This window comes from Pleurodeles waltl, chromosome 11, assembly GCF_031143425.1.
Source record: "Pleurodeles waltl isolate 20211129_DDA chromosome 11, aPleWal1.hap1.20221129, whole genome shotgun sequence".
NCBI lineage: Eukaryota > Metazoa > Chordata > Amphibia > Caudata > Salamandridae > Pleurodeles > Pleurodeles waltl.
Window position 1 is genome coordinate 541,831,424 of NC_090450.1, and position 26,198 is coordinate 541,857,621.

Below are 26,198 nucleotides of genomic sequence, written 5' to 3' on the forward strand. Positions count from 1 at the left end.
ATCAGACTTGAGTGGAGGGCCAATTATGATGCTCTAGTTCCCAGAGATCTTGGACATGTAATAAAAGAAGATCTTAAACCATTGCATGGAGAAAATCCTTATCCGACTCTCTTCACAGGAGCACTCCCACACACCTTACAGATCCTAAAAAAAGCAGGCTTACTTTCGAATAAGAACTCTTTTGACACTACCACTCCTCCAGTTCCAAAGATGGTCAGGGCCACCAGGCAAAAAGTTAAGGCATATTCTGATAACCTAGCTTTTCAGAGACTAAGTTCCGTCTGATTTTTCTGGTATTTAATGTGATGGAGGGTGGGAGGGCAGAGAAGGGGGGGGGAGCCTTACACAGACCACTGGAGACACACCACCTCTAGAGATGGAGAGTAAAAAGACAGATGCTGCAGAGAAGCATGTGGTGGTGTGAGCGGAGCAGAGTGTAAATTGTAGATTCTGTCAGTTTGCTTTCCCATTAAGACCGCCACTGTGGAGAAATGGAGGGGTTGATAAAGGATCTCCCTGACATCCATTGGAAATGAGACCAGGAACAAATGGCAGAAGGCAAGGGGATTTCCAGCGTAAACATCAGGTGGGTACTGCAGACACTACCTTGTGGGAAATCAATACCAGCATTTCCTCAAGGTGACACACATGGCTAACGATTTCTGACTTCTAGCCAGAAGTCCAACAACATGTGCCTAGAGTGTCCTTCGATGGAGAGCTTCTCATTGGACCGCAGGTTGATAACATGCCCGAGGTAATAAAGGACACGGAAACAGCCACAGCAGTGGGTGCCCTGCAGACCTTCACCAGGCCTCCTTTTCGTAAACACCAGACGGGATGAGGCTCAAAAACATCTGTGCAATACCAGAGGCAAGATACAAACAGCAGTGAGGCTTCCAACACACACAGCCAAGAAAATTACATGGCTGAGGTAGATACGGGTGCAATGGCAGAGGTTACAGTAGGGGGCACATCTTCCTCAAAACAGTGACTAACCCATGATTACCTCTGAGCACGCACCGCCTGTTGGAATAAGACTTAGATTTTTCTTTCCCTAATGGGAGTAGATAACCTCTGTCAAATGGCTGCTGTTGGTGGTACAGCAGAGTAACTGCCTAGCGTTCCACACCACTCCGCCAACCAGTCCACCAAGTCCTCATCCACTACCATCTGTGTCTTCTGCAAGAGGAAGTGCAGGTACTCCTTTCCTAATGTGCCATTGAGCTAGTACCCCCACACCTTCACTGTTAAGGAGTTTATTCCCTGTACTTTTAAATCCCCAAAAGGATGGATCTTATGCCAAACCTGGAACTTAGGCCTTTGACACACTACAACATGTTTGAGCTCTTCCACATGACCACCCTGCAGGACCTTATACGGTTGCTTCAGATATTCAGCTACTTTAAGGATGCCTTCAACCAAAAGGAAACAGTCCCACACCCCCATACATCTACCCCACTAGTGTTACCTGTGCTTTATGGTGAGATACAGTAGCATCAATTCAAAGTGATACAGACCAGAAGCCGATAGCAAACTCCACTTTCTCCTCCTCCCCCTCCTTTTTCTTTTTTCTTTCTCTTTCTCTCCTTTTCTGTTTCTTCTTTTCTTTTTTCTCTTTTTTTCTTTTTTTGCACAAGGTACCTAGATGTTGCTGTAATAGCGTTGCCACATCAACTTTCAGGAACTTATGGCAACCTGACTAGGATGCAGATCTTTTTACAAGCTCATTAAGGTCAAGACAATCTTCATAAAGATAGGCAACATGACAGTGATGTATTACATGCAGAAAAAGGGGATATGCACTCAATCTCGCTATCTGAATTTTTTTTGTGTTGGGCCATTCGCAACCAGATTCAGCTCCTTGCAAAGCATATCCTTGGTGTGGACAAGGGCAGGTCCTCAAGTTGGAACGGAATCCCCAAGTCCTCCAAAGATACTTTCTCAATTGACTCCACCATTGATTTGTTTTGCCACCCTGCAAGTTACCACGCTTCCCTTTTAAACATCCACAAGCCATGGGCTGTGGGTTATGTACTATGGAGGAACTGGCTAGGGATATCTGCTTACGCTTTGCCTCCACTTCTGCGTGTCCCGTATGTGGTCAAGAAAATGAGGCAAGGATCAGTGACCATCATTTTAGTAACTGGAGAGCACGTACTAGAAGTTGCGATTGATGCATTATCTTCTCGCTAAGTATCAGGGTCCACTTGGGCACACAGGCCTCAGGAAGCTGAACCTTGCAATCTGGCGCCTTGGGTGTTAAGAGTTTGGATACCTCAAAACTCCAGAAGAATGTATGCATATTCTGTATGAGACATATAAACCCACCACTCACACTTGATAGGCTGCCAAGAGGGAAAGTTTTGTCTACTTATGCGTTAGTAAATACATAGAACATCTTAAAATCTCTGCAAGACATCATGCCTACACTAAAGCCTGGCATAAGGATTCATCTGGCTCTGAATTGTTACCTTTCTGTTAGTAGCTCTGAAACAACAATGCTTTTGCAGCGAGAATCTTTTCTGGATTCACATGCTGTGCATTGTTTGGCCATCTAGTGGTTTGGGTCTGGAATTCTCCCACTTTTTGTTGTCTTTAGTGCTTTCTTTGTTTTTTGTTTTGTTGTTTGGGCATCGGCGGATCTGCCTATTTGGTGCTCCCTGTGATGTTATATCTCCTCCTCCTCCTCCTCCTAAAGCTTTCAACTTTGGTTGCCATCTTCAGCTTCTTTTTTCTTTTCCTTCTACCTTTGGGTCTGGGAGCCAGCTGAAGGATCTCCAGTACAAGAAAGAAGTTTTAGAAGAAATTCAAGAAAATAGTCAAAGTTCACCGGAGTCATTTAACATCACCAATGGAGAGGTACTGGAAAAGTATTCAGTGCAAAAGTTGAATTGTTTTCAAGGGACTTTAGAGAATTCCCGTTCGGGGGCTCCCTGAAGGGCCTGATGGACAGAACATCATTCTAGCTCTGGGACAACTGCCACATACATTCTCACAAAAGGACAAGCACCCGGTCGGCAATCTCTGCCTTCCTGTTGACCACCGAAGCGAGAACTGCAGCGCCTGCTTGGTTTTCACGTCCGATATATATATATATGTGTATATGAGCCGAGCCCATCACAACATGCAGGGCCAACAGACAACAACTAAGGGACCAGGGGGTCTCAAGGGAAGAAGAGGAGAATGTTGGCGGGGAAGCAACAGGAGAGATTTTGACATAGTACTTAAGATTGTCTGGTCAGATGACCAAAAATATGAGGAGACCAGAGGTAAGAGTCATTGGCCCCGAGGAAACTGCCCAAGTTGTGAAAATCCAATTCCAGGGTGTTGAAAGGAGCATCTGTGTTGAAGCTTTCCCCGACGGCAGGCACACCCCGAGCCAAAGAGTCCCCCAGATCTCTTGAAGGAGGGTCTGCAGGCGGACAAGAGAAATCCAAGTCGTCGAAAGGTGGTCGAGGGAAAGAAGCTTACACATTGAAAACAGGCAGTGAGCAGAACAGCGAAGCTCAGCGATTGATACGTCGTCGAAGGCCGCTTTTTTTTATGCCGAAGAGGAAGACACTAAGGTCCAGATGTAGCAAGCAGTTTTGCCCATTCTGTGTCTATGGGGAAATGTGTTCGTACATATGGCCCTAAGTCTTAACACCAAAGAAAATGTGGAGAGAGAACGAAAGAAGTGCTCATAGGTGGAGATGGCCACCATCATCCAGAAAGAGACTTCAGAAAAAGTCTGAAGGCATTTTGCATACCTCAAAAGATTTAGATGCTGAAAGAGCAAATGGAGAAAGGTTGAGGAAATCGAACCTCCCTTACTCCCAAGCCCCAAGATCAGGAGGAAGGCCTCTTCTACCAGAAAGATGAGCAACAGGTGACTGAAACCCCACAGCTTGGAGGCTGAGTATATAGAGCAGTGGCAGGACCTGGACACAGACTCCTTGAAGATGTGGATAGTTATCCCTCATTCTTCACCCCGGATGGCATTGGCAGGTACAATCAGGTCCTCAAACATGCAGCAGAAACGAATGGGGTACAACTCGAGGAAAAGAAACCTCCATCGGGCTTCCTACTGGAAACTCTGATGCCGACGGAATCCAGGAACCAATTTTAACCTTTGCTTCCCTAGTGTCCTGGACCCGGGAAGAGAAGCCTTTAAAGAACCTGCCACTTGTCGAGCAGGGACTCAAAGGGTAGAGAAGAAGTACAAATAGTCTTCCAAGGATCCAGCTTATATAAAGGGCACAGCTCTATCATAGCATCAACTGTGAGGAAGAGGGCCAACGTTCCATCAGCAGTAGGCCTCGGCTGGAGAAGGAAAGCAAGAGAAGATGGACCTAATGGGGAAGAAGTCCAGTGGTGCATCAACACCCCATTAACCAGACAGCAGTTGTTTGGCAGTGCAGATGATGAGAAACTCACCAGTTCAAAAAGGATAGCAAGACTGCAAAATCGATGGGAGCATTGCAGTTTCATGGAGAAGTGTGCAGGAGAGCAGCACTATCACACGGACCCACAGGGACAGCAAGTCTCCAGGCGAGAACTTCACACCAAAGCTTTAAAGGAAGCAGCTAAGCGGGTTCGACTCTGCAAGATTGTCAATACCAGCAACAAAGCAGTCAGTCATTTTGTGGGACGGGCAAGGGAAGAGGTCAACCTCACAGCTGAGGTTCTACTCACATACACAAGTGACTGGGCAAAAGTGAGAGACCTCTCACATACACCATCAGTTAGAGGCATCAGCAAAGAATGAGAACTCCTACACACAGTACCAGTAGGAGGCGGATAAAAAAAGGCTTCAGGAGTGGAGGAAAGTAACTTCAGACAAATGGATACTGAACTTAGTTCAATTTGGGTATTGCATAACATTTCTAAAATTCCCACTGACAAAAGTACCAAGAAAAAACGGTCTGTTCCCAAAAAGAAACAGCATTCCTCCCCAAGGAGATGGAGGAATTGCCAGGGAAAGGAGCAATAAAGAGTGTTCCAAGACAAGAAATCAACAAGGGAAAGTGCTTCCACTTATTTCCTAATTCCCAAAGCAGATGGCTCTCAATGACCATTGCTAGGCCTCAGGTTTAAGAACAAGTTCATAAAGACACAGACTCAAGATGACGGCATTGCAAGAGGTTATCCCACAACTACAAGTAGGAGATTATATGGCAGCAGTAGACTTAAAGAACGCCTACTTGCACATCCCAATGAATGGGCAGAACAAAACATATCTAAGATTTGTGGTAAACAAAACTCACTACCACTCAAAATGGAAGCGATACTCTTAATGGTGCCTCAGAAGCAGAGTATTAAGAAAGAATACAAAGGAATCAACAGTGCTAAAATATTTAACACACCTTATAGGCTGCAAGCTAACATATTCTTCATTGAAAGTACATTTAGCAGCAGCAGTGGCTTCCACAAGGAGCCACGTAGAAAGAAGCTTCTTCACAGCTCCAGTAATAAAACGATTCCTAGAAGGAGCATACCAAGGTAGGTACCTGCACCTCCATTAAGCCTCAATGTGGTGTTAACTCAATTAATGAAGGCACCCTTTGAGCCCTTGCACAAAGCCTCACTGAAGATGCTCAAACTAAAAACAGCTTTCCTGGTTGCAATAACATTGCTTCATAGGACAAGCGAAATACAAGCACTCACAATTCAGGAACCATATCTACAAATTCCCAAGCACAGAATTGTCATGAGAACAGATCCAGTTTTTACCAAATATAGTTTTGTGCTTCCACATAACCAAACTTTTTTTTTTTTTTTTTTTCCCCAAAAACCAAAAAATCAAGCTGCAAGAGCTTTCCACACACTGGGCGCATATCCGTTGATGCCCCAAAACAAAGGACTACAGAAAACGAAAAGTTGGAGAATTGTGGACCCAACCACTATAAGTCGGAATAATGCACAGCATGTGAATGCAGACAATTCTTCAAGCTGCAAAACTACACCTAAGAAACTATTAGATTTCATGCTCCTATGTGAAAGAAAGCTCCATGCGAGGTGGAGATACTAGCGGCCAGGTATAGTTAGAATATCAGATGCTGCAAAGAGGCCATGCCACTTTGCCATAGAAAATATACAAAAGCCATCCACTTACCTTTAGCTGCTTATATATTTGCAGTTTGAAAGGTCAGGAAATAAGGGCAATCACTAGTTTGCACTTTTGGCCTTCAAGCCAAAGTACTAACTGCACGTTAAAACTATCCTGATTTCACGCTAACTGGTCAATGTACTGTAATTTTAGAGTTACTGTAAGGTCTGACCATTGTATCTATGGCCACTGCTTTAATTTCAGATTCTGCAAGGACGTCCTGTTACCCCCGACTACAAAGTTATTCTTCAGCTGCTAACAAGTATGCATTTTGGAAGGTCATGATGTTGACATGTCATGACCAAAAAGGGGGATTGAACAACGCCATATAGTAGTTCAATCGGGACCTTCGGCCATTGAGTCGAGGCACTACTTAAGCTTTATAAGAAATTGGTTTGTTGAGCAGGGTGTTAATCCTACTGAAGCAACAGCCACAGTCCTTGTCAGAGTGAAACACAAAGTCACTAAATTAACCTGTGCTTAACCCTCGGGTAGCTTGGCAGAAGGGGTGACAGGCTTAGCTTAAAGGCAATGTGTAAAGTATTTATGCAGCATGCAAACAGAAATGAAGTGGAAACCCAACACAAGAAAACATCTACACCAATTTTGAAAAATAGAGTAAGTTTTAATAAATTGACACCAAAACAACAAAAATCCAAACAGTAGAACCAGAGTTAAGATTTTTTAAAGTAAAAACAAGTGCACAAAAGATAAAAGCACCACCTACAGACATCTAGTCGTGCAAGACTGGGCAAATATCGAAAAATATGGCTGACCATTATGAAACACAAATCCAGTACAAAAAGTGGATTGGGCCTGTTGGGCACTTACCTTCAGACTTTTAAGAAATTTAAACAAAAAAAGAAATCTGAGAAGGTAAAGTCCAGCTGGGCAAGGCTGCAAGTGGTGTCCAAGGAGAATGCTGGACAAAAAGTCACAAAATTTCCACGTTAGGACTTGGTCTTTTTTTGGAAGACAAAAGTCTCCAGTGTGACTAGGTTGTAGAATGTTGCTGAGGAGGCCTCCACAAGGCCAGATCCTCCTCCTGCCTAGGACTGCTGTAGAGGATTTTCTTCTGCGGAGAAGATCATGGCTGGAGCTGCCGCGAAGCCTGCTTGACTGGCGATGCACCTTGGGCGGATACATGAGAAGGTTTGTCCTGGGGTACCTTTGGTTCTCAGAGCAGTGTTTGGTGCATAACCTTCTAAGTCTTAAGGTTTTGGATTTTGGCACAGTTAGCACCACTTCCAAGGGCCCAGGACTAGGGAGGCATCACTCATGCTGGGTTTAAGGTGGTTGTAGCCTTTTCAGAGTCTCTGATCAGAAAGCAAGCCAACTCGCCTTTGGAATCACTCTGGTATTCCTGGGTTCAAGAGAAGGAAAAGGGCTCAAGCAGCAAGCTATACTTCTGAGGGTTCAAGGTAGGCTTTAGGCAGCAGAGCAGTCATCTGAAATACACAACAGACCCGGTCCAGAGAGTGAACTGAAGAGACTGCAGGCCTGGTCCAGAAAGTGAACTGAAGAGTGGGTCTGAGGGTCCTATTTCCATACCTGGTGCCTTCTTTGAAGTAGGAGAAGCTTCTAGAGAATTCCCTTTGAAGTGTTTGGAGTTTCCTGCCTTCCCTACCCTGGCTACAGCCACGCTGCCTGAGCAATGAAGGGGGAGTGAAGCCCTTTGTGTATAGGCAAGGCACAGCCTATTGATTTGCACATGGGGCTGTGCCCGACTCTGCTTCCCCCGTGCCCCTGTCAGTGATGGTCCATGCCAGGCACACATATTACCTCTATTGTGTGATTGTCTTTGTGCAATAAACAAAGTCTAACAGACAACTACACCGGGTCATGTGACCCAGGAACACGCTGCAGGCACAAAATAGCTATGGCAAGAAAATACCAAGTGTCTAAAAGTGGCATTTCCAACATTGTAACTTAAAATCTGACTTTAACATTAAAGAGAATTTTAAATTAAGATTCTTTTTAGACACCAAATATGAAACCTCTACCTGTTCACAATCAAAGTCAGCACTTATTAAATGTAATAAGGCAAATCAATGTTATCCTCTGGAGAGGTCGGCCTGTCAGCAGTGAAAAACAAATTTAGGAGCTTTTCACCACCAGAAAACATAAAAAATACGTGTCTAACCTTTTAATTACAATGCACCCTGCCCTATGGCCTACTTTAGAGGTGACTTGTATGTAATAAAAGGAGAGTTCAAGGCTTGACAACAGGGTTGTCATGCCAAGTTGGTGTGCCCCGGTGAATGCAGTTTTAAACTAGCAATTCAATCATAGACCTATTTGCAAGGTTAGAAAACACAAAATGCCAAGTCACATCCAGGTTTCCACACCACCAGTTCAAAGGGACTGTCAATAGACTGATCCAGGAGATTTGCATATGCCGTTTTACAAATTTCCCTGATCCCGGAGCTGCTGGATAGGATCAGACAACCAAGGACATCACTTATACTCATAGCAAAGCAATAGGCTAAACAAACATGGCTTCAGAGTTTCTTGAGATGTCCAGAGGTCAAATCATTACAATCACAACAACACAGAACTTGTTGATGCAAAATGGAATAGTGTGTGTAGGAAAGTACCATCTTGCCTGGCATGTTACCCCCATTTTCACTGTATGTATGTATGTATGTTTTAGCCCCTGTGTCATTAGGATCCTGCTAGGCAGGACCCCAGTGCTCATAGTATGTGCCCTGTATGTGTTCCCTGTGTGGTGCCTAACTGTATCACTGAGGCTCTGCTAACCAGAACCTCAATGTTTATGCTCTCTCTGCTTTCTAAATTTGTCACTGCAGGCTAGTGACTAAATTTACCAATTCTCACTGGTACACCCATATAATTCCCTTGTATATGGTACTTAGGTACCAAGGGTATTGGGGTTCCAGGAGATCCCTATGGGCTGCAGCATTTCTTTTGCCACCCATAGGGAGCTCAGACAATTCTTACACAGGCCTGCCACTGCAGCCTGAGTGAAATAACGTCCATGTTATTTCACAGCCATTTTTCACTGCACATAAGTAACTTATAAGTCACCTATATGTCTAACCTTTACCTGGTGAAGGTTGGGTGCCAAGTTACTTAGTGTGTGGGCACCCTGGCACTAGCCAAGGTGCCCCCACATCGTTCAGGGCAAATTCCCCGGACTTTGTGAGTGCGGGGACACCGTTACACGCTTGCACTATACATAGGTCACTACCTATGTATGGTTTCACAATGGTAACTCCGAACATGGCCATGTAACATGTCTAAGATCATTCTGGTATTGGGGGGACAATTCCATGATCTCCCGGGACTCTAGCATAGAACCCGGGTGCTGCCAAACTGCCTTTCCGGGGTTTCTACTGCAGCTGCTGCTGCCAATCCCTCAGAGAGGATTGTGCCCTCCTGGGGTCCAGGTAGCCCTGGCCCAGGAAGGCAGAACAAAGGATTTCCTCTGAGAGAGGGTGTTACACCCTCTCCCTTTGGAAATAGGTGTGAAGGAAAGGGGAGTGACCACTCCCCTGACCAGTACCTCCCAGTGGAGGTGCCCAGAGCTCCTCCAGTGTGTCCCAGACCTCTGCCATCTTGGAAACATAGGTGTTGGGGGCACACTGGACTGGTCTGAGTGGCCAGTGCCAGCAGGTGACGTCAGAGACCCCCTCTGATAGGCTCTTACCTTTCTCGGTAGCCAATCCTCCTTTCTTGGTAGCCATACCTCCTTTTCTGGCTATTTAGGGTCTCTACTCTGGGGTATTCTTCAGATAACGAATGCAAGAGCTCACCAGAGTTCCTCTGCACTTCCCTCTTCGACTTCTGCCAAGGATCGACCGCTGACTGCTCCAGGACGCCTGCAAAACCGCAACAAAGTAGCAAGACGACTACCAGCAACATTGTAGCGCCTAATCCTGACGGCTTTCTCGACTGTTTCCTGGTGGTGCATGCTCTGGGGGTCACCTGCCTTCACCCTGCACTGGAAGCCAAGAAGAAATCTCCCGTGGGTCGATGGAATCTTCCCCCTACTAACGCAGGCACCAAAAGACTACATCACCGGTCGTCTGGGTCCCCTCTCATTCTGACGAGCGTGGTCCCTGGAACACAGGAACTCTATCCAAGTGACTCCCACAGTCCAGTGATCCTTCAGTCCAAGTTTGGTGGAGGTAAGTCCTTGCCTCCCCATGCTAGACTGCAACCCCGTGTACTGCGTGATTTGCAGCTGCTCCAGCTCCTGTGCACTCTTCCAGGATTTCCTTCGTGCACAGCCTAGCCTGGGTCCTCAGCACTCCGTCCTGCAGTGCTCAACCCTCTGAGTTGGACTCCGGCATCGTGGGACCCTCCTTTGTGACTGAGCCAGCTCCGGTTCACAAACCTTCTAAGTGCCTGTTCGGGTACATCTGCGGGTGCTGCCTGCTTCTGTGGGGGCTCTCTGAGTTGCTGAGCACCCCCTCTGTCTCCTCCTCCAAGGGGTGACATCCTGGTCCTTCCTGGTCCCCAGCAGCACTCAAAAACCTCTACAGTGACCCTTGCAGCTAGCAAGGCTTGTTTGCGGTATTTCTGCGTGGGAACACTTCTGCAACCTTCAGCACGACGTGGAACATCTTCCATCCAAAGGAGAAGTTCCTAGTCCTCTTCGTTGTTGCAGAATCCTAAGCTTCTTCCATCTGGAGGCAGCTTCCTTGCACCTTCATCCGGGGTTTCCTGGGCTCCTGCCCCCCCGGACACTATCGCAACTCTTGGACTTGGTCCCCTTGCCTTGCAGGTCCTCAGGTACAGGAATCCGTCTTCAGTGCTTTGCTGGTGTTTGTGGTTCTTGCAGAATCCCCCTATCATGACTATTGTGTCCTTTTGGGGTAGTAGGAGTACTTTACTCCCACTTTTCAGGGTCTTGGGGTGGGGTATCTTGGACACCCGGACTGTTTTCTTACAGTCCCAGCGACCCTCTACAAGCTCCCATAGGTCTGGGGTCCATTCGTGATTCACATTCCACTTTTGGAGTATATGGTTTGTGTTGCCCCTAGACCTATGTTCACCTATTGCATCCTATTGTAATTCTACACTGTTTACATTACTTTTCTTACTCTTACTTACCTGTGTTGGGTTTGTGTACATATAACTTGTGTATATTACTTACCTTCTTACTGAGGGTACTCACTGAGATACTTGTGGCATATTGTCATAAAAATAAAGTACCTTTATTTTTAGTAATTCTAAGTATTGTGTTTTCTTATGATGTTGTGCATATGCTATAAGTGGTATAGTAGGAGCTTTGCATGTCTCCTAGTTCAGCCTAAGCTGCTTTGCCATAGCTACCTTCTATCAGCCTAAGCTGCTAGAAACACCTCCATTCTACTAATAAGGGATAACTGGACCTGGCACAGGATGTAAGTACCCCAGGGTACCCACTATAAGCCAGGTCAGCCTCCTGCAGTGCCACCCAGAACCAGCCATATTCAACTTAGCAGCGTGGTTCCTAAATACCTAAAATTAGGACACCTGCAACTGCTGCCCATGACAATAGAAGTCCTGAAGGAGGCTAGAAAGCCACGTACTAAGAAGTGCTAGATGGTCAAGTAGATTAAATACATTCACTGGTGCAGGGAACACGAAAAACCAGAAACCAGGACGGAGCATGGTACATTGCTAACACTGCACCCACCTACTAGACAGCGGCCTACCCTATGCATCACCAAAGATCCACCTGGGCGCCACAGTCACACACACCTAAGTTACAACATGTAACAATCTCTTCACTCTACTTGTGGTGGAAAGATTCCTGGAAGGATCAAATACAGCGGCGCCACCAAGAGTTGCACTAACAACAATGAGGAATATGAACACAGTACAGACACAACTGATGGCAGAATCATTTGAGCCCATCACACAAGACAGAGTTGAAGTTCTTAACCATAAAGACAGGGTTCCTAAAATCAGTCACGTCAGCATGCAGAGTTTGCAAGTTACAAGCACTTGCAATCCAGGAACCATACAATACCAACAAATACACAAGGATAGTCATTTTACTAACAAACCCTCAATTTCTACAAAAGTGGTTTTCGCAATTCCACATCATGCCCTGGGTGCAGTACACATGACTCCCTGATTTCACATCAGACCTCTGCATACTCCTATTACCTATTGGAAGTGCAGCTGATTGAACAAAACACATCAGGTCTGTACAGTTACAACAGCTGATCAGTCCATGTTCTTTGCTAAATCTCCATGACAGTGAAGAACAGTACACTCAAACACCATCTGCCTGTCACTTTACATGGCTGACCTAACACTCTACAGTTATGCCACTATAGATCTCATAACTGATTTAGCCACTAGAAGTAAGACACCCATACAGGTGACATCTGATGTGTACAATACAAGTCTGGGGTACAGGCATATGATTAGTCCGACCCAATCACAGAGGAAGATCTACAGACACCAACCACATATATCACAAGTATTCATACATCTAAGTGCATCTACAATGGCCCTTCTTGCACATATTACACATCCAAATCACTGAGTGCAGTGTCACAAGTGATGAACTTCAGGAACACACATATTACATAATGGTCCACATACCATACCGCCACACATGCAGTTTCACCAGTAGGACTTCACAACATGATAACACCACCTTCATTCACACCATTCCAAAATAGTGAATACCCCAATAAGTCCAGACTACACACATCTCAGACGGTAAATACATGTAAGCATTATGCACACATGGACCAACACCACTGCCTCTGCACTGACAACACATCCCACTACTACTGAGGGCAGCCTCAGGAGAGAAAATACAGCATTCATTACACAGCAACATCACATAAGCCATACAATACTGAAACCTGTCCAAATCACCCACTTCAGCTAGGCCAAGGGTATCAGAAATTGTCCCACTCCATCAGATGTGCCCCCAAGTAACCATTGAGACATGATGTGGGTAGAAACTAAGCTGTGTTGCACTGTAATTGGATACTGAGGCAGCGTAAACCGAAAGCCGTCTCGGGCCTCTTCAAACCATTTACAGCCACTCCCCACCCATTCAGCTCACTTTTGCAGCTTGCTGCTTTCTGCCTTTGTGACGCTTGTTCGTTTTTCTCTTCCTCCGTCTTTCCCATATGTGTCTTTTGCTCGCAGCAAATGCTTAAGGCAGAAAGATAAGCACCGGCCCTCAAAAATAAGTGCCGGTGCTCCGCTCCGGAAACAACAAGCACAAATTAAGCACTGGAAATGCATGATGATTGCAATCAGACCGAATTAAACATGCATTTCAATTTATCCTACTTTAGCAACTTTCACATACCCTATACTTAGCAGATTACCATTATATGGGGATAAAAGTATCAAGCCAGGCAGGTCGCTCCCCTTCACCGCTTCCTCTGCTCCAGGTGCCGGGTTTTGGATTTTATTTCATTTTTTTCTTTTCCCGCGCCTTGCCGCAGCGTCCCCGCGGCCCCGCCCACCTCCCTCCACCTCAGTTCTCTTTCTCCCGCCGCTGCGTCCCTGCGGCCCCCACCCCCCTGCTCTCCCATTCGTTGTTTCCCCTCCCTCCTCCCTGCTGCCACCCCCTCCCACTGCCCCTCATATGGCCGCCGCCACGCGGTAAGGAGAGCGACCCTTGATCCTGCTTCAGGCAGGTCGCTCCCCTTCACCACTGCCTCTGCTCCAGGTGCCGGGTTTTGGATTTTATTTTGGGTTTTTCTTTTCCCGCTCCCTGCCGCTGCGTCCCCGCATCCCCGCCCTCCTCCCTCCACCTCAGTTCTCTTTCTCCCGCCACTGCGTCTCTGGGGCCCCGCCCTCCTGCTCTTCCATTCGCTTTTTCCCCACCGAAGGCGCGCCTAAGGCAAGCCCGTCCTCGCCCGTCTGCACCCAGACCATGCCCAGTGCCAGTCCCCCTGGCCCACGCGCCGTCTGCACCACCAATCACCGCTACACAGCCAATGACCTCCACGCCCTCAATCCAGGACGCTCCACCATCTGCTTCCAGTCCACTCCGAAGCACACCAAAGGACCCTTCTCCTGCAGAGCCTGCAACTTCACCTGCACCCTAACCACCAAGCTCCGATACAGAGCCGCATACAACCACCTCAGCTGCATTCTGCTCAACACCTGCTCCGTCCACAAGCACGCAATCGAACTATGGGACCGACTGACCTCATCATCACCTGACGTTGCATTTCTCACCGAAATCTGGATGAATTCTGCCTCGGAACCAGACATAGCCATAGCCATACCTGAAGGCTACAAGATCATTAGAAGAGACAGCACCAACAAACCAGAAGGAGGAATCGCCATAGTCCACAAAAGCATCATCAGAGTCTCCACCAGCTACCGCGACACCATCAACTCCGCCGAGCACCTCCATTTCAAAAGCCACATCAATGCCAGCACCACCCTCAGAGGAACACTGGTCTACAGACTGCCGGGCCCCCGACCTCACTTCTGCGACGACATCACCAACATCATCAGCACCCAAGCCCTCGCCACAACTGACTACATCCTCCTCGGCGACCTGAACTTCCACCTAGAAAACAACAACGATATCAACACCACCAACCTACTCGACAACCTCGGCCTCAAGCAACTCGTCACGTCGCCCACCCACACCGCAGGACACACATTCAACCCCATCTTCTCAGCCAGCAACCACGTCTCCTTCAGCCACTCCACCGAACTCCACTGGACCGTCCATCGCTGCATCCATTTCTCCTTCCAGAAGCCGGTCACTCACCACCTCACCACTCAACCCCCTGCAGCTATTGGAACAGAATCTCGACAGAACAGCTGATCTCCACCCTCGCCCAGGCACCTCCTCCTAGGACCCGGGACCCCAACTCAGCCGCCACCAACCTGCATCAGTGGATAGACGACTGCGCCAACACCCTCGCACCACTCAAACAACCCTTGGACATCCACCACAGATCCAAGGCCAGCTGGTTCACCCCAGACCTACAGGCCTCCAAACGGGAATGCAGAAGAATGGAGAAGGCCTGGTGCCTTGCACCTACCGAATCCAACCACATCGCCCTCAAGACTGCCACCTGCAAACATCATCAGCTGATCCGCACCACCAAAAGAACCTACTACAAAAGTCACATAGACACCAACGCTCACAACAACAGAGAGTTCTTTGGCATCATCAAAGAACTCTCCAACCCCAGGCCCTGCCAGACGCAGCTGATCATCTCCCTCATGAAAGACCCTACAACAGTAAGAAACAACCTCCACAATGGACTTCACGCCATCGCCAACTGGATGGAATCAAGCCGCCTCAAGTTAAACACAGACAAAACAGAGATCCTCATCTTCGGCTGCAACCCCTCCGCTTGGAACGATTCCTGGTGGCCTATCTCCCTAGGAGCTGCCCCCACACCCACCACCCAAGTACGAAACCTGGGAATCATCTTGGACTCAGCAGGTCAACGCAGTCTCCTCTTCCTGCTACAACACTCTTCGCATGCTCCGCAAGATTTTCAAGTGGATTCCCATCGAAACCAGAAGGACTGTCACCCACGCCCTGGTCAGCAGCTGACTGGACTACGGCAACGCACTCTATGCAGGAACCACGGCCTAACTACAAACGAAAATGCAACGTATCCAAAACGCCTCCGCCCGACTCATCCTTGACGTCCCACGCCGCGACCACATCTCTGCCCACCTCAGAGACCTACACTAGCTACCTGTATCGAAGAGGATTACCTTCAAACTACTCACCCACGCACACAAAGCCCTCCCCAACACAGGTCCGGCCTACCTCAACAACAAACTCAGCTTCCACACTCCCATCCGCCAGCTCCGCTCCGCCAGCCTCGCCCTCGCCTTCGTCCCCTGCATTTGCCGCACCACCGCCGGAGGAAGATCCTTCTCTCAGCTCGCCGCCAATACCTGGAACTCCCTACCGCTCCACCTACGCCAGACCCAGGACCTCCTGACTTTCAGGAAACACCTCAAAACATGGCTATTCGACCAGTAGCTCCCCCCCAGCGCCTTGAGACCCTGACGGGTGAGTAGCGCGCTTTATAAATTATGTGATTGATTGAAGCCATTAGTCCAGTCCTACACAGGCCATATCTGTGGTGGAAATCTTAAGGCTGCCTCACATGGAGTCAATACCATTACCAGTACTTGATGTATATAGCCCCTGTGATAAAACAAGAGTCACACAGTTGCTCCTACAGGTGTGCTAAACAGATGGGTGTGGGCTGACACCCTAGAGCCACAAATGCTCAAATGCAGATGTATGGAGCATGTCAATCTCAGTGGGTACGGTGATACACAAGCTCACATCCATAGAAAAGGCAGGATGGAGTCACACATGTGCCAATGTCATTAGACCATTCCCACAATACAGACATGGAGATGTCTTGATATGGGAGATGTACATCCACTGACCGCAAACCATCAAAACACATCTACAACTTATACTCAGGTCGGGTGGTTACTACCCATTCCCACTAATCTGCATACATGTCGCATTGAGTACATTGTCACAGTTACAGTGAGGTAGCTAATCCCTTATAACCCCAGCCAAGTCCCAGGATACAATCAGTACTCACACCCTTGTGGCTGCTGTGCTGCCCTCAAACGCCCATCCACCTAAGGGTAGGCCACCGCCGAAATGTGGGCCATTAGGGGGAGTCAAGGTACGACGGGCAGCCCTCCCTCATTGGCAGGACATCCTGAGCTGGGCCTCCGCGGTCTTCTGGGCCCAGTGTCTCAGGTCCTCCGACGGCTTGTGACAATGGATATTCCGCTGGCTGTGGACCCCCAGGGTCCACACTTGCTTGGCAATTGCACGCCAGATCCCTTTCTTCTGATGGGCGTTCACCTGCATGGATGACACGGACAAACGGAGAAAGTAATGTACACTGGCACCATACTAACAGGAGTGGCTTATACACACCTGACTCACCAAGTACCCACACATACCCATCATCTCTGCTCATACGCCTTCACTTTATGCCCTGTGCATGTATATACTCCCTCACTGGTACACTTGCCCGATTCATTGTCACATGCAACCCCTATCGCACATGTCTATGGCATTGGACTCAATCGCTCCTCTGTTGTCTCATATAGCTGTTCTTACAGGGGTAGGACATCCTCCTCTGGGATGAAGGCTGAGGCCTTATCACCTGCAGGATGTGACATGATGGCTCCCAGAGACAGTACACAGCAGCTCACGTCATGGAGGTCTTGCTAGCAACAGTGTCGGGAGTCAAGTGAGCAAGGCTGCAGAAAATGGCGGTCACGGCCGCCACATACAGGACCGTCATTGCCATTGGCCCCAGTCTGCCACAGGTAGCAATGTTAACCAATGACAAGTAGCACTGTGGTTGCGACCGCCTACCGCCATGATGACATCCGCCGGAAGACTTGGGTCACTTCCAACTGTCCAGTGCAGCAGGACAGGCAGCTGCCATTTTGTACACATAAAATGCATTGATGTGCCCAAATAAATGGGCCATACACATATTCACCCAAATGGCGGAGTAAGCTTAAGCTGTGCCATCACGGTAGTGCAAAGAAATGTAACATGCATGACAGTGACGTGATATGGCAGTATATCTGATGATAGCCATGCTTAGATACTCGGAGGCACATAGGCGATGGCACTATATTGGTATATCCAACAACTATTCTTTTGATCAGTTCAGGGCAGCTCAGTATGCCACATATGTTACATTACACCAGTGATATGTGTCCTATACAACTTACATGTACAGCAATGTGCTGCAAGGATGGTGTCCAAAACGCTTCTGCATGGCCATAATAGTATATGTCAGCAGTGCAACACATGTCGTACAGTGTAAGGATTATGCTATTTTGACATGTTCTGCTTACATGTGTCAAATGCTTTTCTCAATGTAAATTTTCTCCTCTCTACCTAGATATCCTGCCGTGAGGAGATTGAGACAACCACCAGTGTACCATCCACTAGTTGACCTTGCAACCATGGAGGACAGGCATGTCATCCAGACCTATTGTTTGAATTGTCTGACCATCATGGATCTCTGTACAAAGTTGGAGCCAGATCTCTTGCCAGTCATACACAATCCCTATTGCATCCCTCACACAGTACAAGTCCTGTCAGCGCTACACTTTCTAGCCACAGGCTCCTTTCAGAATATAGTGGGCTTGACAGTAGGGATGTCTCATCCAATGTTCAGTCTTGTGTTGAAAGATGTACTGTGTGCAATATTGAAATAACCTGGACAGCTACATCAGGTTCCCCCAATGTGCAGATTTGGCCTTTGTGAAGGCAGACTTTTATGATATGGGACACATCCCTCATGTGATAGCGGTTATTGGTGGCACCCATATAGCCCTGGTTCCTCCCATTGCCAATGAACAGGTGTATAAGACAGGAAGAACTACCACTACATAAATGTTCAAGTGGTGTGCCTGGCAGACCAGTACATTTCACAGGTCACAGCCAAGTTTCCAGGATCTGTGCATGACTACGTTTTAAGAAACAGCAATGTCCTACACATGATGGCACGACTACACACAGAGAGGGCCTAGCTCCTTGATATGTATGCATATGAAGGTGTTTCACTGTTATGGCACCTGTCATCACATTCTTCCCTGTTTCTGTACCTGTAATTTCACTAATCCTACATTTTTAAACACGGGTGACTCTGACTGCCCTAACCTTCCCTGGCTGTTGACACCAGTGAGGTACCCTGCCACGGAAGGAGAACACCGTTTCAATGAAGCCCGCAGGAGGACGAGGTATATAATCAATAGAACATTTGGCCTCCTGAAGGTCAGATTCAGATGCCTGGACCTATCTGGAGGTGTCCGCCTATACTCACTCCAAAAGGTATGCCAGATAATAGTAGCCTGCAGCATGCTCCACAATCTAGCCCTGAGAGGTACGTCAGATACCATTGCTAGCTGATGAGGGTGAGGCAGCTGGACCAGTAGCTGATTATGCTGACATGGCAAGTGATGAAGAGGCAGAGGAGGAAGTTGCAGCTCACTCTAGGACTGAGTTCATCAATCAGTACTTCCAGTGACATACAGGTATGTTGAGTGTGGGTTTGCAAGTGTTGTATATCCACATTAATTGCTGACAATAGTCCTACCGAGTTGACTCATCAGTGGGGGTGTAATGTGGTCCTATCCCTGTGTTTGTGTTGAGGGAGCTGAATGATTGAATGTAATTTGCACAGTAAAAGTGTCTCAGCTGTGACGAGTGTTCTCACTGCAGTTTCCTACATTCACATCTCCTGTGTACAGACCAGTATTGAGCTATGTTTGCTGCATTCTCCTGTTCTCATGTCATTCCAGCCACTGACTGTGGTATTTAAATATGTGCCTCTGCTACCTATGGTTTGAGGCATTCATAGTCATTAGCCGTTGGTAAACGATTAAAGAATTGAGGGTTGTACATGAGAGATGGCAGGTAAAGTGATTTGAGTTGAATAATCTGAGTTATAGGTAATATCTAGGAGCTCCTGCTTAGGAGGTATTCTTCACTGGGCACGTCATCTATGAACTGCATATGTGCTTTGTGTGGCTCCATGCCTTCCATCCTGATGGTACTCTATTTTGGTCTTTTTACAGGTTGGAATACTGACTATACTCTTGTTTGGCCCTGGATTTTGGACTCTCTGACATCTGTCCTGGGACATATCTGTTGTACTTTGTCTCCTGTTGAGGATGCCTCCCTCTGCTGTCCATTACACTGCCTGTTGTGGATGTAGAGGGGCATAACCAGATCACATTTGGTTATCATTATAGTTGTTGATGTTTTAATGAAGACACATTTACAGTAGCTGTGTTTCATGGTGTTTTTGTGCATATAATAAAATTATGACAAAAACTATTATGGTGCATACATTGTCCAACAGGTGATGAGTGAGGTTGGTCATAGTAGATGGAATCATCAGCGTAGGTGGTACAGATGTTGGTTGCAAAGGTCCAATATCCATGTGCCAATGGGAAGATTGAGTAATGTAATTGAACAGTCAACAGGGTATCTCATTGGCACACAAGGGAGACAATTCAGGTGAGGATTACTTCCTGGCAGTGGGTTAGGTTTTGGCATCTACTCCAGCCTGATGTCTGGATGGACGTCCACGTTTGCGGGGGTTCTTCGGCTACAGAGGGAGGGGTGTCTGAGGGCTGTGGTTCCCCTGACATGATCTCCATTCCACTAGCTGCCACTGAAGTGGATGGCTCAGATGTTAGGTTGCGGAGGGGGCCTACTGGTGGGCGGAGGAAGCATGCAGGATAGCGTTGATGTCCCTCAGCCCCCCATCAATGGTGGAACTGTGGGCCTGCCACTGCTGCATGATCTCCTGGTGGTATTCCCTCTGCAACCTTTGGTTTTCCTCCAACATGGTGGTGATCTAGCCCATCCTATCCTGGGATTGTTGGTAAGCTCCCAGGACTTGGGAAATGGTTTCCTGGGCAGTAGAGTCCCTTGGGGGCCCATCCTCTGGCCCACAGCTTCCCTTCCACGCCCCCTGTCAACATGTGCCTGTGCCCCTAGCAAGGTGTACCCACTCCCAGTGTGTGCAGGACCTTCATTGTCTGGGGTGTGAGGGGTCAACTCGGGTCTCTGTACTGTGGGGCACACAGTAGTTTGAACAGTCCTTAAAAAAACACAGATTTGGGACAAAGGTTTGGCTGTGATGTAGAAGCCACAGGATTCAAGGGGATTGATGTGAGCAGGGTGAGGCAGGGAGTTGTACACTGTCCAGGTGACCTAGATGGGCCAGGTAGGTTGTCGGTGTCCAGACATTCAGACGTGTTGTCCTCACTGGGCTTTCATCCTGAGGAGGGCTGGCAATCTCTGGTATCCTCTCCATTGTTGCACTGGCAGGGGTACCTGTGGATGCAGTGAAAGAAGGAGTTAAATATTGAATGTGTGTTTAGTTATATCATATTCATACACTGGCTTGACATGATTCCCAGCAATGACAATGACAGATGCTGCACAGCATACCATTGGTGGTAGATAGTGGTTTGTGACATTTGTACCATACTCTGTTTAGGTTGGTGCCATTTAGGTTTAGTAACTTTGGCTCTGTGGATGGGTTCTGGTACTGTCTGATAGTTCACATGACTGTTCTGCACTGCTAGCTAGTGACTATTCGAGCTTGCTAGTTGTAAGGGGAAATGTCTGGACATTGCAGCATGATGTCTCAGTAGGAGGAGGGTATGTGAGTATGCAAGGTTAATTGTCCTTTCTGTATATGTTGTGCATGTGCATGGAGTCTGCCATTTTACTTTCCATACCAAGGTGGGTCAATTTCTGGGTTGTGAATCCTGATTAGTGACCACTTGGATTAGTCACAGTGCTGTAGCTATGTTTTGCCTGATTAGGCATTGTGTAGTGCCATTGCATTGTCATTGCCATGTAGTGGTCATCAGTCATACCATCTAGTTGGTATAGCTAGTTCAATAGTCATACATGCAAGAGAGGTGTTGTCCACATTGCAGGTTTTCACATAGATGGGCTAGTGCATTGTGGGAGTCATAGTGCTAGTATTATGCAATGTTATCCGTGCCTTTGCCAAGAGCTGTGTGGGCAGTTGGACTAGGTGAGGGTGTGGCATGCAGGAGTGGGGCATTAGTTGTATAGGTGGGCAGTGCAGTGAGACATATAGTGGATTGGGGAGTATTTGAGTGGTGAGGAAGCATGCAGAACACAACAATTGTGTAACATGGTAGTTGTGGGTACTTACCAGAGTCCAGTCCGCCAGGTATTCGGGATGCAGGATGTCCAAGACCTTCTCCTCCCAATATGTGAACTGTGTAGGAGTTGTTGGGGGCCCACTGCAAGTCTTGTGCATGGCAATCTGGTGTTGTGATGCCATAGAATGCACCTTTTCCCTAAGGTCGTTCCACCTCTTCCTGATGTCCTCTCTTGTGCATGGATGGTTGCCTACTGAGCTGACTCTGTTGCTATTCTCTGCCACAACTCTATTTTCCTGGCTATCGAGGTTTGCTGGACCTGTACTCCAAACTGTTGTGGCTCTACCCTGACAATTTTATCTACCATGACCCTCAATCTACCATGATCCTGAACTTATCGTCTGTGAACCGTGGGTGCTTTTGTGGGGACATGATAGTGATTAAGTTGAGGGGGTGTTGTGTGTGTAAGGGTGCAGTGTAGGGTAATTGATGGGGTGTGGGTGGTGCGTTGTGAGTGAAGGACGCTTGTGTGTGTGTGCTCGTTATGTGTGTTTTGTGTTGGTAGTGCAGTTGTGTGGTGTGTGCTGAGTGAGATGTGTATATGTGCCTATGGTGTAATGGTGCTATATAGGTGTATTTGCCTGCTCTCGGTGGTTGTGAAAATCGACTTTGTAGCAAAAGGATTGTGGGTTGTGTGGGGGTGTGTTATATAGTGCAGTGAGTAGGTATGTCTGGTGTGTGTATGTGTGTCAGGTGTGAGATATTCAAACTGTCCAATTTGCTGTTGTGTTCTTACAGTAGTGAGTTCTGAGCGCTGCAGTTTACGGCGCCAATGGTTTCCCGCTATGAAAGAACCGCAGTGATGATTTGTGGCTCGTAATCTGGTGGGTGGAATTGTGTTGGGCTGGCGGTGCTGGTGGTGGAACTGCCTCTTTCCCACCTTCCTGTGTCCTGGCAGTGTCAGATCTGGGCTGTTTTCTGGCGGCCTTCAGAGTGTGACTCTTAATACGGCAGTCGGATTACTGCCAACATGGTGGTCTTTTGGCAGCCGCCACCGTGGCTGACTTCCAAAAAGACCGCCAAAGTTGTAATGAGGCCCTTTCTGTCAATTGTGGTCCCATTTTTTAACCACCATCATAAAATTAAGCATAAGAAATCCACTAGATCCATACTAGATGTTATTTGGATTGAATTTACGGTAGAGTGCTGCAAAACTATTTGCATTAGGTCTTTATGCTGCCTAGTCTCCTGTAGAATAAACCCATTCACAAGTCCAAAATAGGAGACCGGTTGCATGAACGTCCCCATATTAGGAAACCTTTCTCGAAAAAGAGTCATTCCAATGATAAAATGAATAATTTCCAAGGCATGCAAAACAATTTGATAGTTTGGAATACACACTTTGGGGCAAATCAGGTTTTGTAGAGAATACCACTGTATAATTTACCTTCTCTTCCTTCAAGTTAAATCTATTGCATCTATCCATTCATAGTGGTTTGGAAGGAATGACATTTTAATTTGAGCATATCCCATGGCCATCTTTAGAAATACCGTCAGGGGAGGCTGGCGATCACACTTTCTGCAACTAAAACAATTTCTGATTGTAATATATTTGCATGAACCATCATAATTAGTTTTTTACCTTGTTAAGAACTTAGATCAACTTTGTTGACTTCCCTCCCTTCCTTTCTAGATACAGAACCAACCAGTTTCAAATTGTTGAAGGATGTTGCTTTTAATATGTGTATTTTGCTAAAGTTCACCAAAAATCTCTGATTTGTTGAATGGTCTTAATTTTCTTCCTCTCCTCTTAGATCTATTTTTACAGAGATTAAGTTAGTGCAGCAGATTTTAATATACACCTTATGGAGGACAAATACACTGGTGTATACTTCAACCTTTTCTGATTTCTCTGTGGATCAAAATCATTGATCTCCCTCGTTCATCCTCCATACTTTGGTAAAGTTTTAGATGTTGCAGGTATAGGAGCCTTGCAATCGCAACACAGGGATTGTGATATCAGAGTTCCAAATGTTTTAGCCTTTATTCCATGTTTTTGGGTATAACTAAAGAGATATCTTTCTTATTTCATTTTGAGATATTTTTCAACTGATTCTTTCTTCTTAAGCCTTAATACCCTCTGATACAATTGAGGGTATCCGAGACAATGGAAGGTATAGGTTACCTTGCCTTTTAATAATCAGTGGTCGATGGGCTGTATAAATTGAGGAAACTGACTCAACATTTGTCCTAGTTTTTGGGAACTCTATCATAGAGTTTACTACATCATATTTTCACCATTTCTTGCACCAGTCTTACCAATGATAATATACTTTAATGTATCTGTTTTAATTTGGATGAAATTACATCCAGGATCCCAGTGTGCACTTTTTCAGTGTTTATTTAACATCAATGAAATAGAGCATAATAACACAGACTAAATTGCATACAAAGCAAGATATTTAATACTGATGAAGATGAGGATGCAGATGTATTTTGATGAAACATTAGAAAAATGTGCATTCCATACAGTTCTTTTGCCATTCCTTGGCCATGTGTCCCATAGGGGTGAGATTTTAAATTATGCTTATATAATACTCCATGATCCTGATAGTTTGATCTAACAGAGGATAGTTAAATTGTATTCATCTTTGGTGAGGTAGATAAACATGGTTCCAAGTGTCCTGGACCTAGGTCCCCAGAGAACTGACAAAAGTGAAGGCTTTTGCGTACTTGATGCAAAAGTTCCTTGGATAGTAGGATCATCTTCTTTCTGGGACAACTTCTTCATATCCATATTTAGATGAGGATCATATAGAAAGTTCTTCATTGTTTTACTAGTTTTATCCTATTTACTAACCTAGTTTTTGTTTTGAAACAGCTAGAGGGGATCTTTTAAATTAATCTAATAATATCCTGTGCTTTGAAGCCATGTTTCCTCGGCTGCTGGGATTTCTGTTTGCTACAGAGCTTTTCTCGCCAGAGGCAGCAGCACCTTTTTCTTCCTTGGCGAAGCCGACTTTACATTGTCTTGACTTATGCCCTGCCAGGAATTTAAGTTTCCACTTTGAGGGAAAAGAAACTCACTTGAAGGATACTTCCTTAATAGGGGTATGCTTGAAAGTAGAAAATGTATTAGGGCAGTCATAATGCACCTTTAAGAATTTATTTTTTTCTTCATTTTTGCTTTTTCTATTATTGAGTAGAGTTTATGCACTGGCCTTCTTTCCTGTCAAAGTTTACCTTTCCACCTTACTAGGCAGATATTGCTGTTTAGTGAAAAAGCACATCCACTGCCATCTTCCCCTTCTACACAAGAACAGTTAAAAAAAAAAAAAAGTCATGCAGGGCATATTATGACTTTCAGTCACTGAAATGTCCTTGCAACAATCTGTTCTAGGGGTCTTGGTTTAAGCGGGTGCCTCCCTGCACACTGCCATCCACTCTCCCACCCTTCACCTCACCGAGGGTGGGAAAGTACACTGGTGCTGGGTCGATGGCTTGCACCCCTCTATGCATGTTGTGGTACGGGTAATCGGGCATTTGGTTTAACGGTGATCTCGCACTTGCACACTATATCGGTCATTCAAATTTAACAGCAAACATCACTTGACACAACTCATACTGCCAGGCAGCTATCTGTCATAGTTACATATACTCTATTGCTATGTTTTTTTCTTTCTTTTTTTAATCTGTTTATTGAACAAGGTGCAAAAACTAGTAATGCATTACAATTATTACAGAAAAGTATGCAGCTTCTTTGCTTGTATATATTGACCAGTATTTTTGCGCTCTAAGCTGCGCAATCAACATTAACTTTACTGATATGCATTGAAAGGGAGACGAAAAACAAAGAAGAGAAAAAACTGTGCGATATATAACTATAGTCACTCTGATTGTAGTTTTTATCTATGAGTGGCGTTTTAAGTGATGAGGGTAGAATTTGAGCGCATGGGGGGAGGAGGTGTACGTCTGATGTGGGTCCGAACGTTAACAACAGGAGCAAGGTTTAAGTGGGTCCGGCTTGTACATGTTAGCTTAGCGCAGTGCTCGGTAATCACTTTGGAGGCCATGTTATTGTTTGCTTGGTTTATATGATAATTAAGTGTAATAGTATCAACGCTTTTGACAAGGGGAGTGTAGGGAGTCATGGGGGGAACATGTTGTCTCTGGTTTCTATTTTTACTACAAAGCTGTCCCAGATTTCAACTCCCTCGTGTATCTGGCCCCTTTGTTGTAGTTGTCTTAATGTGTAGGCTTCTGCTTGTGTGCGATTGTATAAGTCGCGTAGCCAGGTGGAGTAAGGAGGGGTTTGAGGGGCCTTTCAATGTGTAGAGATCATACGCTTGTATACCACAAATGCTAGATCTATAAATCTGTGTTGATGTTTATCTCCTTTGGAACATCTGCGTATTCCCAGTAGACACGATTCCGGGGAAGGGGTGAGTGTATGGTCAGCGATTTCTGA